Here is a 17856-nt window from a genome sequence, read left to right as displayed (position 1 = left end):
ACCCCTTTGCCTTTATGGTCTATTGGATACTCTTTTCTTTGGGAAGAAGATGCGAGTCTATTATGAGGTGGATATGACATGATGGGATCATGAAGTGAATCATATTGGACCAAAGTGGAGAAAACCATTGTGTATGTAGGGGGTTCTCAAATATCTTGCACTAACATGTTAGAATCATGAGGGAGTAAAGATCATGAGGGAGATCAAGATCACAAGGGAGACTAGGATCATGTGGTGGACATGGATCAATGATAGGCTCTTCATGAGATGGAGTGGGAGGAATAATGGGATCATCAAAAGACATGAGATCTTGGATTGGACATGGAGGATTAGGACGTGAAGATGGAGGGATGAAAACATCTTGTGGTGAACATGAAGTTAAAAGCATACTTTGATCTTGACAAGGGGGCTCATTGGATTCCTCTTTAAATATTCTCTTCTCTTGACTTTGAATGGGATCATCAGAAAGGATTGAAGAGATATTTTGACCTTGTGTAAGGAGTGGAATGTCGACAGGATTTTGGATAGGATGGACAACAATAGGGGGATCATCATGGGTGTCTGGAGAGATGAGATCCTGGTCAACAATTGGATTAGATGATAAGGTTTCAAGATCTTGATCTTTATTTGTTTTAGGACTCATTTCTCCGTGCTCTAAATTATCCTCTTAACATGGGGTTGGACTTTGAACATTGGTGGTCGAATTTGGAAAGGAATCAATGCTTTGACATGAGGGAGATGGACTTTGTATGGGATCTTCTACAATGGGTAGTGGCAATGATGTGCATGGTGGCATTTGGTCTAGTATTTCTAAAACATGGCAAGGACTTGCATAATGAATTGGATTAGCATGGAGATCTACTATGGACAACCCTTGGGGAATTTCATATTTAGGTATATCATTTGATGAGGATGATAGTGAAGGCTCTTGCAAATCTTTGAAAGGTGTAGGAATAGATACCACTAGAGATTCAATTTGTTTACGGGAGATGAGCCATTGCTAGACATAGGTGCACAATTTTGATCATTCTCAAAAGAATCGCTTAAGATTATATTTAAGAAACGTCTAAAAGAACTCTTTCTTTGGAGACGCATTTGAATCCTTGCAAGGTTTTGACATAGTTTTCTTTTGATTTTGGACTTGTTTTGGGACTTTATTGAATTGGTCTGACATGTTTGAAACTTGGCCTGATGTGAGTTGCAACTTTGGTTTTTGAATTTTTGGTTGTAGTTGTTGATAGTGATTCGTTGGCTGACTTTGTTGTTGATATTCCACACTTGGTTGAACCACTTGTTGACGTTGTGTGTTTGGTTGGATATATTGTTGAAATTGCACTATTTGATGTGTTTGTTGTGTATGTTGGACCATTGGCTGTGTCGGTTGAATCATTGGTTGAACATTTTGTTGAAATTGCAAAATTGGTTGTGTTGGTTGTAAATGTTGGACCATTGGTTGTTGTTGGATAATTGGTTGTTGTTGAATCAAGATTTGATTGAATGGAGATTGATCGCATGAGGTTTGATAGATTTGGTTAAATGAGGTTTGATTTGGAACTTGATCAAACAAGACTTGATTTGGGACATGGTTAAAGTTTGTACTTCTTGATTGAAATTGTTTCATCATCTCTATATGTGAAAGGAGAGTAGGTATGTTTGATTTTTCAATGAGATCCTTCACATCAACTAGCTCAAGGTTTGTATTTGAACATTGAAAATTTTGAAGTGTTTTCATCATTTGGGATCTAATCTTGTAACTGTTTTTCACTTTTTGTTCTACAATCTCTCTTTCTTGATCTAGTTTTTCCTCTAGCTTTCGTATTTGGACACTTAAATCATCATAATAATTTTGATCCAAGTTTTAAGACATGTAAAAATTGTATTGACATGATTGATTGTTCAATTGTGATGATATGGCTTCATAAGAAGGTTGGGACCTCATTTCAACAAACAAGTCACTATGCAATGCAACTAATGGAATTGACAAATGCAACTTAAAAGGATAACAAAGCAACTTATGTTTTTGGACTTTTTTGGGATTTTTTGAATGACAATGAAATGCAACTAAGTGCAACCTAGATGATTTACAATACAACTTATGTTTTTGGTCTTTTTCGATCTTTAGAATGACAATGAAATGCAACTAAGTGCAACTTAAATGATTGACAATGCAACCTATATTTTTGTTGTTTTTCAAGATTTAGACAACTTTTTGAAATGCAAACCTAAAGACTCAACCTTGAGAAATTGAGATGAAGTCTAGACCTTAGTAGGAACAGGACCAAAATACAATGGACAAATGAAAATGTCGCACCTATACACTTGGATACTAAGATAGGTTTGATGAAATTATGTCAACAAAAGGACAAATTTTGGTTAAGGTCAAGACTCCTTAACAACAACTTAGGGTTTAATCTAGAGTTTTGATTTTGCAAGTTTGACAAAACCTGATTTTGAGACCTAACAGAAGAGGACAATGATAATGATAATGACCTCAGGTATGGACCAAAGATATGATATGAAAATGATGTCAAGATGTGTTATGACTTGGAGATATGAAATGATATGACAAGATCAAGCTAAGACATGATTAGGGTTTGGACTATGCAATGATAAGCCAATATCATATGGATATATGAGGACCAATGAATTTGGAAATGCAAAATGCAAACTAGGCCAAGACCTAATTTTAGTATGATAATGATAATGCAAAAATGTCACCTAAGTGAAAACCTAGCTTGGGTATGACAATGAAATGAAGACTTGCGGAAATGATTTTAAACCTAAGTGCAAAATGAGGACGCTAAAATGAAAGGCAATGTCTATGTGACCTAAAGCCTAGGGTTTGAACTATACAAAACCTAACCTAAGTGACATGAATTTTGAAACAAGGATTTCCAATGTTTTGACAAGCCATGTTCAAATGTTGGATGAATACTTTGACAAAATTTGGACCTTTGTTTGAACTTTTTTTTGATCTTGTTTGAACAATTGTTTGGACTTGTTGAAAAATTGTTGAACAATTTGAAAATTAAATCCATCAGAGTCTTGAACCATGCCTTTTCATGAGCAACGATCATAGATCAACGACGTAAGGTGGATTTCGGGCCGATAGTGGAAACGATAAACTTTTTTCCAAAAGTTTCACACGGAAACACCAACTGCCCATGGGATGATGAAATGTCACTGTGTCTGGTGACATGGCCGAAAATGGAAAAAGTCTTGGGACCCACGACAACTAACAACAGATACCATCATTCGTTGGATGAGCATAAATCGATGGCTTAGGGTGGATTTCGGTCCGAATGTGGGAAGTAAACAAATTTTGAGAACTTCACCCGGAATTGAACATTTTACATTTGATTCACTATAATTAACTCTAAAAAGCTCTATTTCGGGCAGAAATTGAAAAGGATTAAAAAGACTTCAAACGGTTCGAAAAAGTGACTTGTGTCTGGTGACGTGGCCAAAAAATGGCAAAAGTCTTGGGACCCATGGAAAATGACAACAGATACTATTTTCCATTGGATGAGCATAGATCAATGGCTTAGGGTGGATTTTGGCCCGAATGTGGGAAGTAAACACATTTTTGAGACTTTCGCTTGGAATTGAACGTTTTCCATTTAATTAACTATAATTAAGTGTAATAAGCTTTATTTCGGGTGGAAGTTGAAAAGGATTAAAAAGACTTCAAAAACAGTCCAAAAAAGTGACTCGTGTCTGGTGACATGTCCACAGTCCTCAGAATTTAGACTAAAGCAATGAATGTTTTGTCCTTCAACAACGAATAGATATTAATAATAATTTATAAAATTACAACAGGATTCTAGAAATTTTGCCCTTTAGGTATTACTTTTGAAATTTTCAGTGTATTCAAAATAAGTGACTCATAATCGTATTTCATTTCTTGGACAAACCAGTAAATCTAGGGAGATTCTGAAATGGCTACTAGATTAAGAAATGCAATAGAGTCTGTCAACTCCAATCTAGTGAAATGGAAATTTTGGATAAAATCTAGAACACCTACATCCCGTGTTTTTTATTTTTTTGAATCTTGTGGTTTAATTTGAGGATTAGCATTTTTCAGGCTTGTATCTAGCATTATTTTGAACCATTAATAGTAACAACAATGGGGAAACCAAAAAGCAATAGTTCAACAAAAAGTCAAGTGAATAAAGAAATATACCTAATGTGTAGGGGAAAAAGTGAGCCTAAGAAAACAAGCCCTAATCCCACTCTCATGTACGCATTGTGGAATACGAAAGAGCCTAGTGGGGTAATTCACTTTGGCTACATCTAGTGAGGAAGAGAGAGCCAAGGATTACCTCTTAGGGTTTCTATTCCTTTGCCGCAAATGAGAGGAAGAAGTGATGCAAAGTGCAGATTTGAATGATCTAACTTTGAAAGCAAGTATGCATAAACAATCCTAATCTGGAAATGAAGAACTGAGAATAATTGATATACTGGTGATAAGTAAATATTAAGAGGAAAATTCATAGGTGCACCTATACCAGAAATCTGAGCAAAAATGTTCGGGACTAGAGTGCTACGCCCCTAACCTGATTCTGCAGATTGGAAGTTGTACCTAACAGGCTGGGATCTTTGGATTATGGACTGTTGATCTGCCAAATCCTATTGAAAATAGGGAGGACCAGGGTTCCACACCCTTGTCCCAAGGGTTTTTGACCAAATCTAACCCTCAGAATAGTTTTTGTGCGCTCTATCGGTCCCAAAAGTTGCAGCGACACTCGGATCCTGAATCTGCACCTGTAGCTGAAAATAGGGTTTTGTGTGGCTATATGGGGTTTTGTCTTAGTCAAACCCATATTTTGGTAATTTACACCTCAACAAATAGTCGATATGTATAGTAAAATAGTGTGTGCAAGAACCTTGTGTGTGTGCAAGATCCTAGAATGAGAGTAAACAATCTAGAGCAACCCTAAAGAGTAAACCCTAAATGCTTGTAATTGACAAAGTAAATGCTCTAAATCAATGATGAAAAGTGATCTAAAGCATGAATGTAAATCAAATTGATGTAATGAAGCTCATATAAAGATATGGAAACAATGTGAAATCATACCCAACCCTAGGGGAGGGGTACAAGCCAATCTTCACTCGGTGATCTCCAGTCGCTTTCCTACATCTTCAAAAGCCCCCAATTAATGAAAGAATGTTTGATGAATTCTTGATAGGTGTTGTTGTATGTTGTTGAAGACTCCAAATATCTGCTCTTTCGCTACATAGAAGGCTCCTTGTAATCACTCAAAAGCTTTTTCCCCAGATTCGATTCCTTAGACCTTCAAATGAAGAAAGAGAGCTCTTATGTATGAAACCCTAGATCTTAATTTAATCTTTAGGCTGACCTTGGATTTTAATTTTCCACCAATGTTTTGGGGTTAAGCATTATAATATCATAGAATTGTTCTCCCAAAATTTCAGGAAAAATGTCAAGGACTGTGTTGCACTTGCACATGGTCCGACCAACTTTTCACCAAATTTTTAGGGCCATTAGATATGTTGATATTAGAGTGGATCCCAAAGTTACATCTGATTATGGGATGTTTTGATATGCAAAATCGGGCCTTAAAGATCAAAATAGGACATAATTAGGGTTTATGATTTAGTGATTAATTGAAGGAATAAGATGAAAAGGGCCACGCTTAGGGTAAAGGGCCCAAATTTATAATGTGTGAAGTGATGAAATATGAATTTAGATTTAATTAAATTAATTAATTAAATGCTTAAAGGAATTAGAAATTCAAGATGCAAAACACACTAAGGCGGGTGCTAAACCAAGCGTGGAATTTCACCACCCTAGCAAGGGTGTATAATTTACGACGCTACACCTAACCAAATTGGTTAAAACACCAATTTTCACTGATGAATACCATGATATTTAAGACCCTGCTATCCATAATAAAAAGTGTATCATAGAAATTAGATATGCATTGTCTAATAAGGTAGGATTTCCAAATAGGGCAAAATTTACTATTTTCAACACAATGTTAAAACAATACAAACAAAATTACATCATGGGATGCTGGATTATGAAGCATGGTGTTACCTGAAGTATTCCCTTGCCTTGAATTTTTCATGGTCTACGCCAAAAATTATGATGAAGATAAAAAAGGAATTGTCAATAAAAATTTAAAAGAGGAAATTCTATCCATAACCGAGGAAGAATTTGCTCATTTGTTGAACCTAGGGTTTGAAGCACAAAACTCAAACGTCCACATTGACCTAGGAAAGTTGGCAGAGAAATATGAGAGTCTTGTTCCAAGTCATAGAGATTCATTTATCAGAGCTCTAATAGTGCATGGTAGTCCATTGGAACAGGATCATAAGCCTCCTTATGATTATAACATTATTTTTCCATGGGTTTGGGATACTATTTCCTTGCTCACATTTTGCCTGGGATTGGAAAATGATAGGGAAGTGGATGCTAGCCTTCTTGAAATGATTTTTAATATCCATTGTCTAAGTCAACCAGTAAGATATAATTTTGTTGAGCACATTGTTCAATCCATGCAAAAACAATTACTAATTATCAAAAATGGTTCTTGTAAGACATTTTGGGTCTCATCCTACTTGTGCTATCTTCTTCTATCCAAGCATCGTGCAATATTCAAGACCAACAATCTTCACATTATGAACTATAATATTGATGAGAAGACTCAGAATAGAACAGAGTGTCCAATATATGAATGGACACCTAAGATAAGGATGGATGATAACAGAAAAAACTACAACCATTTTGTAGACTTCTTTTTGGCACCAATGTTTCATGTAATTACAAGCACTCCAATGCCTATATTGCCTGGGTCTTGTAGAGATTGCATTCAACTTGAAAGTCAAATACAATTGGCTAATTGGTTCTTCATGGAATAATGCACTGTGTTAAGGTTTTATGGACCAGCAGTAAAACCCTACAAACTTCCAATACATGTGACAAAGAAGGTATTTGCATTGGAATATGTACGGCAATTGGAGAGAATAGATAAGATCTTTCATGGTCATCAAAAGAAGAGCATATTTCCTTCCTTGCCTTTCTCATGTGGAGAGTTCACATTTGATAGAAAAGCATTCAAAGTGGCACATGATTTTTTGACATTTTTTAGCTTTGGTGATGAGGGTCTCTAGTAGTATGATCCAATCGGTGTAGTTCAAGAAAGGCTTAGGAAAAATGGGAACTCTAAAAGGTTATGTCAACATGAAAGTAAACCATTGTTATAAATTATTAGAAACATGGACTTCTAGGATGAGGTAAAAAAAGAGAGAGAAAAGTGTTGCTGACAATAACATTTCAATAGAAGAATTGTCATCACAAATTATGGCATTGCACACATAGAGGACAATAGAGAAGGGCATCCAAAATAGGAGGTCCTACAATTTCTACCAAAAATCTACTAATCCATCTAGCAAATCTATTCCCAAAACAATTCTGCAAGAATGTAAAGACAAATTTTGGACTATGAGGAAGAATCTTGGTGAACCAAAGACCAGTGCAAAATTTGAGTCCATCAACGAGGATGAAGAGTTTAGAAAATTGTGGAATATGGAGCATCCCACAACAACATATGACAGGAGTGATGATGAAAATGAGTATGAGGTTGAGGCCACTCCAATAACTACTACAGTCCCCAAAATATTTGGTGGATTCAATGATTCCATGAAAGAAAAATAAAGCAAAGGGGCAAACACTGTGGAAAAAATGGGTTTTGAAGGTGGTGGTCTAGGTCCCATAGGAGAAGGAATTTAATTTCCACTTGAGGTACAACTTCCATCAGATTCAAAATCAAAAGCTCTTGTTAAACCAGTCATTGGACTTGATTCGTCAGATTCATCGTGGAAAGGTACTACTCATTACCCTCCAACTTCACCTGCATTTGTTAGAGGTTCAAATCCACTACCACCACCACATCATGGTATTCCTATTGGTAGTGAATCAAGTGCCACTTCCACTGGTGGGGAATCTGGGGATAGTATTCCTATTAGTGTTCAGTTAAGTGCCAATGTGACTGGTGGGGTTGGCATGGGTACTACTACTGATACTACTTTTCTTGATGTTGGAGAAGTGCAACAACAAAATATCTCTCACAAGAGGCCACTAGTGGTAGATACTCATACTATTTAGAATCCTATATCAAGTGCCACTGCCACTACAAAACTATCATTTAACTTCAAAATGGACCCCTCAAAAGACTAGAAAAACTACACATGCAAGTGACAGTGGGACATGTGCGTGTGAAAAGTGGATAAAGTATATGTAAGTTCTAACACACAACACTTCAATAAATCAGTACATGCATTGTTAGACAGATATAATCATGAATATAAAAACCATAACAAATCAACCTATTGCCTTCTAAAAGATGCGATTATAGACTTGTTCTCAGATCTATCTAAGCAATACCAGTGACTAGACTACACCAAGACGAAGGATTTACTCTATATGAGCACAAGAATAAGCTAAATGGATGCAAGATTAAGCTAGATGAATGAATATTAAGCTAGATGAATTCAAGCAATCATGATTAAACTAAGTATGCAAAAAGCTAAACTAAGATGCAATAATCTCAAAGCACAATATTTTAAATGACTCCAGAGAAAAAACTGCACAATAACAATAAATCTCCAGGGTGTCTTGAATGAGAGATGAAGGCTGAATTTATAGAGACTCAAAAGAGAGACCAATGATCAAGATTGATTAACAATGAGCGGTTGAGATTCCTCAAGAAAAAGTACAATCTAAGATAATTGAAATAATTGAGAGATTAGATTAAGTTAATCTTGAGATAGATTCCAATTATAGCTTGATTGAATGCATTCAGATTATAATTTTGAGTTTGCATTGGAGATAAAATTAGTTGATTCCATGCACATTTCTTTAATTTGCTCAAGATTTTTATTTAGAAGAAGCCTTTTCAATGCAACTGAACATCTTTCCTCAAGAAAAGCTTTGAGTTTTAATTTTATATAAAATGATTAATTCAATTTAATTGCTTTTCTGAAATTTCTCAAGTTATATCAATTTTAGAAAAAGAAATATCTTAAGTTTGATTTCTTCTCTCAATTTAATTTTTTTTTTTTTTCAATTTAACTCTTTCTTTTGCAAATTAATTCCTTTTTTTGTGATTAATCTCTTTTTGTAAATTAATTCCTCTTTTTCTTTAAATTAATTCCTTTTTTTTTGTGATTTAAATGGCAAATTTATTTATTAATTAATTATGCTAGGATATTTAATTAAATAAATAGAATAATTGATCAAAATGATTTACTTGGAATGATTAATTAATTAATATAGAGTGATTAATTTGCCATGTAACATTAATGATTGAAGAATTAATTAATTAGGTGCTCAAGGTTGATTTAATTGCCTTTGGTTAGGACCTTGGTGATGTTGTCAAGATTAGGGGCCCATGGTTTAGGTGACCATTTTTAGGGTATTACATTTTCCCCTCTTTGAATTAATGTGCGAGCAATGCGTTGGTTCAAAGAATAGTTTATGTCAAATAGATATCAGTTCTAAACTTGATGGATCACAAACCAATGAAGAGCGAGATGTTCAGCTTGATTTGAAGCAATGGAAATGAACTGATTGATTACAGCAATACCGATCCTAATCTTTATTGAACTAGGACTGATGCAAAGTGAGATACCATTCTTGAACTTGATTGATCAAGAAACGAGCATCGATCTAGATTGAGCGAAGCGAGAGAAACCGATTCCGAATTTGATTGAACAAGAACCGACTGAGAAAAGCGATAAAACCGATTCTGAACTTGATTGAACAAGAATCGACAAAGAAAAGCAATAAAACTGATTCTGAACTTGATTGAACAAGAAACGACTGAGCGAGAGATAAAACCGATTCTGAACTTGATTGAACAAGAATCGATTAGCAAGAGAGAATGTCCAGCTTGATTTGATGTGACAAAACTGAACACCGATTTGAAGATTGATTTAGATAAGGACAAAAATTGTTATGCCCCTAGATATTTTTTATTTGACATCAAAGAATCTCAACTTAATACGACGTGATTGAGTTAAGATTCCCCTAGTAACAAGGTTTAGTTGATTTTCTTTGACTGGAAAATATTTATGCTAAACTCTAGATGAAGATTTGAAAAATGTCTTGACTTTTGAAATAATGATAATCACTGAAAAGATGTAAAGAGTTTTTAGATGTAATGAATATGCCCCCTCGGGAGAGAAATCGAAAGATAGCGAGGGTACAACGATGTTAGGCAATTTTGAAAAGATAAAAAGATTTAGCTATGATAATTTGAGCACAAAGATTGATGTTGAAGATTTAAAATAATATCAAAGTTGAATTGGGTGCAAAAATTATTCGAAAAAAGCGATCGGAAGACGAAAATACCAAGTGGTCAATGTTGTGAAATTTCAGCTAGAAAATTGATGTTAGATTTTGATTTCAATCTCGAAAATGGACTCTAAATAGTCAATATAGGCAAGGGTACAAATGTTATGTCCATCAGAGAAAGTTTGAAAATCAGGGTTTGGGCTATATAAGGGGTTCAATGTGTCATTGTCAATTCATTTTTTCCTCTCCTATGAATAAAAATGGCAATTCCTATTCAAGAGCATCGATTCAAGCACCAGAGACAACATAATCGATCGCGAAACTATCCCTCAACTGTAAGTAATCGATCTTAAGCCTTGTGCATTTATCATTTTTTGAATTTTTGTTGAATTTTGCATTTTGAATTTCGTGTAAAGTCATGTTGTATCATTTTGTCATGCGGTTTGTTACTATTTCTCATACGAGTATCTGTCACTTTATATTTCATTGTATGGTCATATAGGGTTTGTCATCTAGTTTTTACCCTTGTATCGTACAAGAGTGTTCTTCAGAGACCATTTAATCGTCTGACATCTTACTATTTTTTGTATAAGACTGCTTACAGATATGGGCATGGGAGCATATCCCAGTTTGCAGACCTATTGTGGATGCTTTGAGGGAGGCACAATAGCCTATCGTATGTCGGTACTTAGGTTATGTCACACAATCCCACCTAGGCAAGACTAATTTTTGGAGGAGGCAGTTAGATGACTTGATTGATGTAGTATGGAAACCATATATGGGTCTAGAGCAGTGGGATGATTGGAGGGTACCACAGAGAGATATGTTTATGACTAGACCTCTCATCGACAGATTGACTACTATTATTGAGTGATTTGTAGTGACTAGGGTTTTGAGGCAGTATGGGAGACCAGAGAGTACATCCCATGATTTTACAGTGTATGCTAGATATGGGGATGAGGAGAGATGAGGATAGGCACCTAGACTCTCATATGCCTTGACTATGCAAGAATTAGTGGGTTTATAGTGCAGAGATCAAAGTATCAGGAGGATGTGGCAGACGTGGGGGTATTGCCCCAATATACAGATTGGTTTCAGAGACACCCCTTCCCTCAATTTACATATCTAGGAGAGCATGCACCTCTTATAGATGAGGTTGAGGAGGAGAGAGTGACTCCTAGGCAGGTTAGGCAGTGGAGAGATGAGCAGGGAGGTGGAGAGGAGGAGGTGGGGAGAGACATGGTTTGGTCTTTGAGGGTGAGGGTGATAGGTTTGCAGTCACAGTTGACAGTGGTGCAGACATAGCTGGCAGAGTGAGACCGACAGATCATTGAGATGAGAGTTGAGCATGATCAACATATCGTAGATATGAGAGCAGAGCGAGATGCTCTTCAGTGAGAGGTTTTGCATCAGACGAGTCGGGCAGCTTATTATGTTGCAGCTTATAGCGTAGCGGTTCCAATAGCGCAGCAGGTTGTGTCATATTCTCAGTATATGGCTCAATCTGAGGGAGCTAGGGCACCCAGACAAAATGACGGTCAGCAGGCACCACCTCCTCCACCTGGCAATGAGGGAGAGGCAGAGAGCTAGATTTGTATACCTCCTAGATTTTGTTGTATACCCCATTTTTGTAGCTTATATGATTCTTGCTTCGATGAGACATTGTGTATGATAGTTGATATCATTTATACTCTTAGACACTGAGATTATGATGAGATATATGAGATCTTGATTTGATTTCATCGTACTTGTGTTGATTGATTATGAGATGTCTTTCTATATGCTTTATTCTATATGTATGCATATCTTTTCAGTATGGATGTATGTAATGGAGATGAATATGGATGTTATTTTTTTTGTTACTTTTCCATATGCAAATAAATAATGAAAATGAGTAACTAGTAAAGCAAATGTTTATTTTTCATGCAGTAATATGAATGCAAATAAATATATAATGAAATGTATGGATCTATATAAGATGCTCATGTATGAAACTAACCATCTCAATACACAAGTACTCGATCAGAGAAACGATGATGAAAAAGAAAAAGGTACCACTTGGCCGAGGAATGGTGATTGCTTCAAAGTCTCATTCAAAAGATAAAGAGATCATTGTTATCATGCCAAAATCACTTGAAATACATAAAATTTAGAATGAATGCAACTTAAACTTAGTCACTGGATTTGGTATGCTTAATTATCATCATTGAGCCTATTACAAACACAATTGGCAAAACAAAGTTCCTTCCTTTTCATATGCAACTATTGATTATCTTGTCTGCAATGACCCTTTTATTGTTCATATCCTTGGATAGATTACACATGCATCCTAATTGCACATTAAATAAATTCCATCAAAACAGACAAAGAAATGACTCCAACCTCCATGTAGCATACAAATAAGTGGAGTTGAGGTATGTGTGGCGATTTCACCTTGATGTGAAGGCACTTATCATAGACACCCAGCTTATTAGATGTTTCCAGATCATCAGAATCACTCCTACAAGCAGGAAGACAAAGAAAAGTATTATGCCCCCAATCCTTGCTCCTCTTAGTCAAGATAGACTTCCTAAAGTTACTTAGAGGGAATAATGATCGAAAACCAATTTAAAAGACAACACACAAAGAAAATTCCAATCATATCTCAAATAGTTTAATGATTGTTTTCAGTAGTCTTGTTTATCTTGTTTACTCAGTGATAAAACTTTGCGGTAGTGTGGAGATAGGTGACTAACTCAAAGTGGATGACCTGGTACTATCGACAGAAAGATGACTTGGTTAAACTTCTTAGGACATTTAGATTGATCGGTCGATTACCATAAGACTGGGACATTGATTGGTTTCAAGCCATGAGGGTTCCAAAAAAACCAGGATGTCACAAAATTGACTAAAAGATAAGCGAAAGCTAAAGAAAAGATGCAAGAAAGAGGGAATGAAAATAGGAAATGCCAAATTTGCATTGATAGATGGAGTGTGTGATTACAAAAGGTGCCTGTTTACCAGGTTTTCACCCAAGCATTTGATTTTTTTCATATTTTGATTTTTTTTTCTTTTTTTTTTTCTTTTTTTTAGGACTTTATAGATGTACAAGTTGTTGGAATAGAGAATGCTAAGTGAAGAATTTCTTCAAGTGGATGGTGTTGATTGGTTCATAGAGCTGTTCTCCTTCTAATGTTGAGAGTTGATAAGCACCAGAGCCAAAGAGTGTATTAACAATGTAGGGACCCAGCCAATTGGGTTCAAACTTCCCTTTGTTGTCTCGAAACTATTGAATTTTAGGATTCTCTCTCAAAACAAGGTCACCAACCTAAAATTATCTTTGTCAAACTTTCTTGTTATAACCTCTATACATTCTCTTTTGGTACGCTCTCAAATGATCAAATGCCACTTGTTGAAGTTCATCCAACAACTTGAGCTCTTGCAATATAGATATTCTGTAGTCTTCATCAGTAACAAGACCTTGCAAAGAGACTCTCAAAGAAGGCATTTCCACCTCAATAGGAAAAACTGGTTAAGATCCATACACCAAAGCAAAAGGTGTAGCCCCAGTAGGTGTTTTGATACTTGTTCTATAAGCCCATAGTGCAGGATTGAGCTGCAAATGCCAATCCTTTCCAGATTTGTTTACCATTCTATGTAAGATAGTCAGCAGATTTTTGTTAGATGCTTTAGTTTGTCCATTACCTTGAGGGTAGTATATGGATGACCAGTGTTGTTTGATTTTGAACTTTTCACAGAGCTAATCTATATCTTTTTTTTTTAATTGTCCTCCATTGTCAGTCACAATTAAAGAAGGTATGCCATACCTGCAGATGATATAGTTAAGGATGAACATTTCCACTTCTTTACTAGTTGCTTTGATTAGCAGAACTGCTTCAACCCACTTAGTAAAGTACTCAGTGGAAGTTATGATAAACTTGTGTCCATTACATGATGTAGGATAGATTTGGCCAATGAGGTCAAATGCCCATTGTTGAAAAGGACAATGTGTGATAAAAGGTATTAGATCCCTTGCTAGAGAATGTATGAGATTCCCATGTAGCTAACACTTCTCATAAGTTTTAGAAAATTTTATACCATCTTTTTCCATATCTAGCTAGTAGTAGCCAACCCTTAGCAATTTCCGAGCCAGAGTAAGACCATTTGAATGAGATCCACAAATACCTTCATGGACTTCAGATAACACATGTGGGAATCTTCAAGTTCTTGACACCTAAGAAAAGTACTATCCAAACCTCGCCTATATAGATCATTAGCGATGATGACATACCATGAAGTGTTTCAGATTAGGTTTCTTTTCTCATTACAGGTAAGATTATCAGGAATAATTTGGTTACACAAGTAAGAGTAAATGTGGCTATAGTAAGATGGGTCATGTCAAAAAATAGAATAGACCATCTGGGACTCAGGGGAATCATAAGCAGGATAATGTAACTCTTCCACCAGGAATTCATAGCAGAACTTAGATTCTTGTACTTGTGGTATAGATGTGAAGGTAGCCATATCATTTGCTACTCTGTTTGTTGATCTAGGAATCTGCTGAAATGATACAAAGGTAAAGTATTTCTTGAGGTCATCAACCATCCTTTTATAAGGCATCAATTTTTCATCCCGAGTCTGATATATAGCATTGATCTGATTGATAATCAGCTGAGAGTCTCCATAGGTGTATAACTCAACAATCTTCCATTCGATAGCCAGCTTGATTCCATTTACCAAGGCTTCATATTCTACAATACTGTTGGTACAAGGAAAGAGAATCGTGTATGCCTTTGAGATTGAGTATCTCTGAGGAGTGATAAAAATTATTCCGGCACCAGAACTTTGTTGAGTGAAAGACCCATCAACGAACATTTTCCAGGATCGTTGAGTAAGGTACGTGATGGATTCATCTGGAAATTATATGTACAAAGGTTGATTGTCTTTAAGCGGAGCATCAGCAAGTTGATCTGCAATTACCTATCCTTTGATAGCTTTGCATTCTATATATTCAATGTCAAATTATGTGAGTATCATGACCCATTTAACCAATCTCCATGTAAGTGTTGCATTGCTTAGAAGGTATTTGAGCATATCAATCTTAGCCACCAGTTTGATAGAATGTGCTAGCATGTAGTGTCGTGATTTCTGTGAGCAAAGACTAATGCCAAACAATCTTTCTCTATGATAGTATAGTTCATCTCATAGGACACTAAGGTCCTGTTGATATAATATATAGCTCTTTCCCTTTTGTTCTCATCCTGTTGTGCCAAAAGTGCCCCTAGTGATGTATTAGTAGCTGATATGTAGAGAATCAAGGGCTTGCCTTGAATTGGTGGCATCAATATAGGTGGATTAGAAAGATATTCCTTGATCTTCTTCAGGTGTTGTTCACAATCTTCATCCCAATTGTATATAACTCCTTTCTATAATGCCTTTGTGAATGGCTAAGCCTTATCTGCTAGCTAAGAGATGAAGCATCGTATTGATCGGATCCACCCTTGTAAACTTCTCATTTGACTGACATTATTTGGAGGTGGTATTTCCATTATAGATTTAACTTTTTCTGGATCCACTTCAATCCCTTTTGCTAAAACAATGTATCCTAGGAGCTTGCCAGATGTGACCCCAAATGCACATTTTTTGGGATTTAATCTGAGTTTGAATTTTTCCATCCTATCTAAGATTGGACCTAGTTCTAATAGATGTGTTGATCTTTTTATAGATTTGACTAAAGTATCATCAACGTAGTCCTCCATGTTTTTGTGCATCATATCATGAAAAATTATTGTTATAGCTCTTTGATAAGTAGCACCTGCATTCTTTAAACCGAAGGGCATTACATTCTAGAAAAAAGTTCCCCATGCACAGGTGAATGTTGTTTTCTCTTGATCCTCAGGTGCAATTTTCTGATTGTATCTGAAAAAACCATCCATTAGAGAGTACATTTCATAACCAATAGTCATGTCCACTATCATGTCTATGTTAGGCAGTGGAAAATCATCTTTTGGATAATCTTTGTTTAAATCTCTGAAATCTATGCAAACATGTATTGATTTGTCAGGTTTGGAAACAGGTGCGATATTAGATATCCAATTGGCATAATCAATTGCTTTGATGAATCCAGCTTTTAGTAATTTTTCTAGCTTAGCTTTAACATGTAATGCAACATGAGGATGCATTTTTTGGAGTTTTTTCTTAAAAGGTTTAACTCTGGGAGTGATAGAAAGATGATGCACTATGAGGTTAGGATCCATACCCAGCATATCAGCATATGTCCATGCAAAATTGATCTTCTTTTTCACGAAGAAATCAGAAAATTCTTTCAGTTCTTCGGCTGACAAGGATTGAGCTACATGTATGGTGTGTTGAGCTTCTTCTATTTCAATGTTTACTGGTTGTGTAGGTTCAATTAGCACTGCTGATTTCTCTTAAAAGTGATCAGGCAAAATGTCAAGTATCTCACCTTCAGGTGCCTCAGAGAGGTTTTCACCATTAGGTACGTCCTTTATTTTTACTATATTTTATTCTAACACCGCTACAGTGTGGTTTTCACCATCAAAACTCTTATTTTTCTTGTTTTGACTTTTGCGACTAAGATACTTGACATCTGCTGATGTCATGTTCTCACTTTGTTCACAAGTGGAAGAGCCCATTTGTTCAACTGCATTAAGATAACAGGCTAATGTATAGTCGTTGGTAAAGGTAGGTATATTCAAAGGTTGATCTTGGAGAGTATAGTCAATAAGCTCAGGATGTACCAGGGATAAAGATTTAATAGGTTCAAGGGAATTCACGGTATTGTCATCACAACCTCGGACGGACAAGTTGATTTCTAGAAGACTACCTTGTGTAAGCGTCTTAACACTAGTACAAAAACAACAATATATAACTAAATAAACTACCAAAAATTGTAGATAAATGACTAAATTTGATCACATGACCACTGGTAGTTTATTGCCAGTCATAAATCAATTTGGTCCCGAGACCACTGGTTGTTTTGATTGATCAATTTGGTCATTGATTTGGTCATTGACTTGGTCATCGATTTGGTCATTCATTTAGTCATATATTTAGTCACTAATTTAGTCATTGATTGTTGTTATTTGGTGATTTATTTAGTCATGATAGTCACTTATTTAGTCATATATTTAGTCATGGTAGTCATTTATTTAGTCATATATTTAGTCATATATTTAGTCATATATTTAGTCATTGATTGTTGTTACAGTGATATATGAGCACACAATAATAACAACAGCATTAAAATACCAATTGCATAACTAAACAATTTATAAATACAATGAAAGAAAAAAGAGCTCTATAATAATGAGCAGATACTCCAAATGTACATTGTATGCATTAGCAAATACTTTGTACGAGTACATAATAATCATAAGTTATACATGAAAAAATATTATGCTCACAGTTTTCTAAATAATGAAGAATGAACTATAATAGGTTTTCTAAGAGCTATTGCAATATAAGGGAAGTGATCATTTGTGTCTAAAGTCCCATATGACCACCATCTAATTGGTCTCAAGTGTCATTTCTAT

Source organism: Cryptomeria japonica, chromosome 2 (assembly GCF_030272615.1).
Source record: "Cryptomeria japonica chromosome 2, Sugi_1.0, whole genome shotgun sequence".
Taxonomy (NCBI): domain Eukaryota; kingdom Viridiplantae; phylum Streptophyta; class Pinopsida; order Cupressales; family Cupressaceae; genus Cryptomeria; species Cryptomeria japonica.
Note: the sequence above shows the minus strand (reverse complement) of the source record.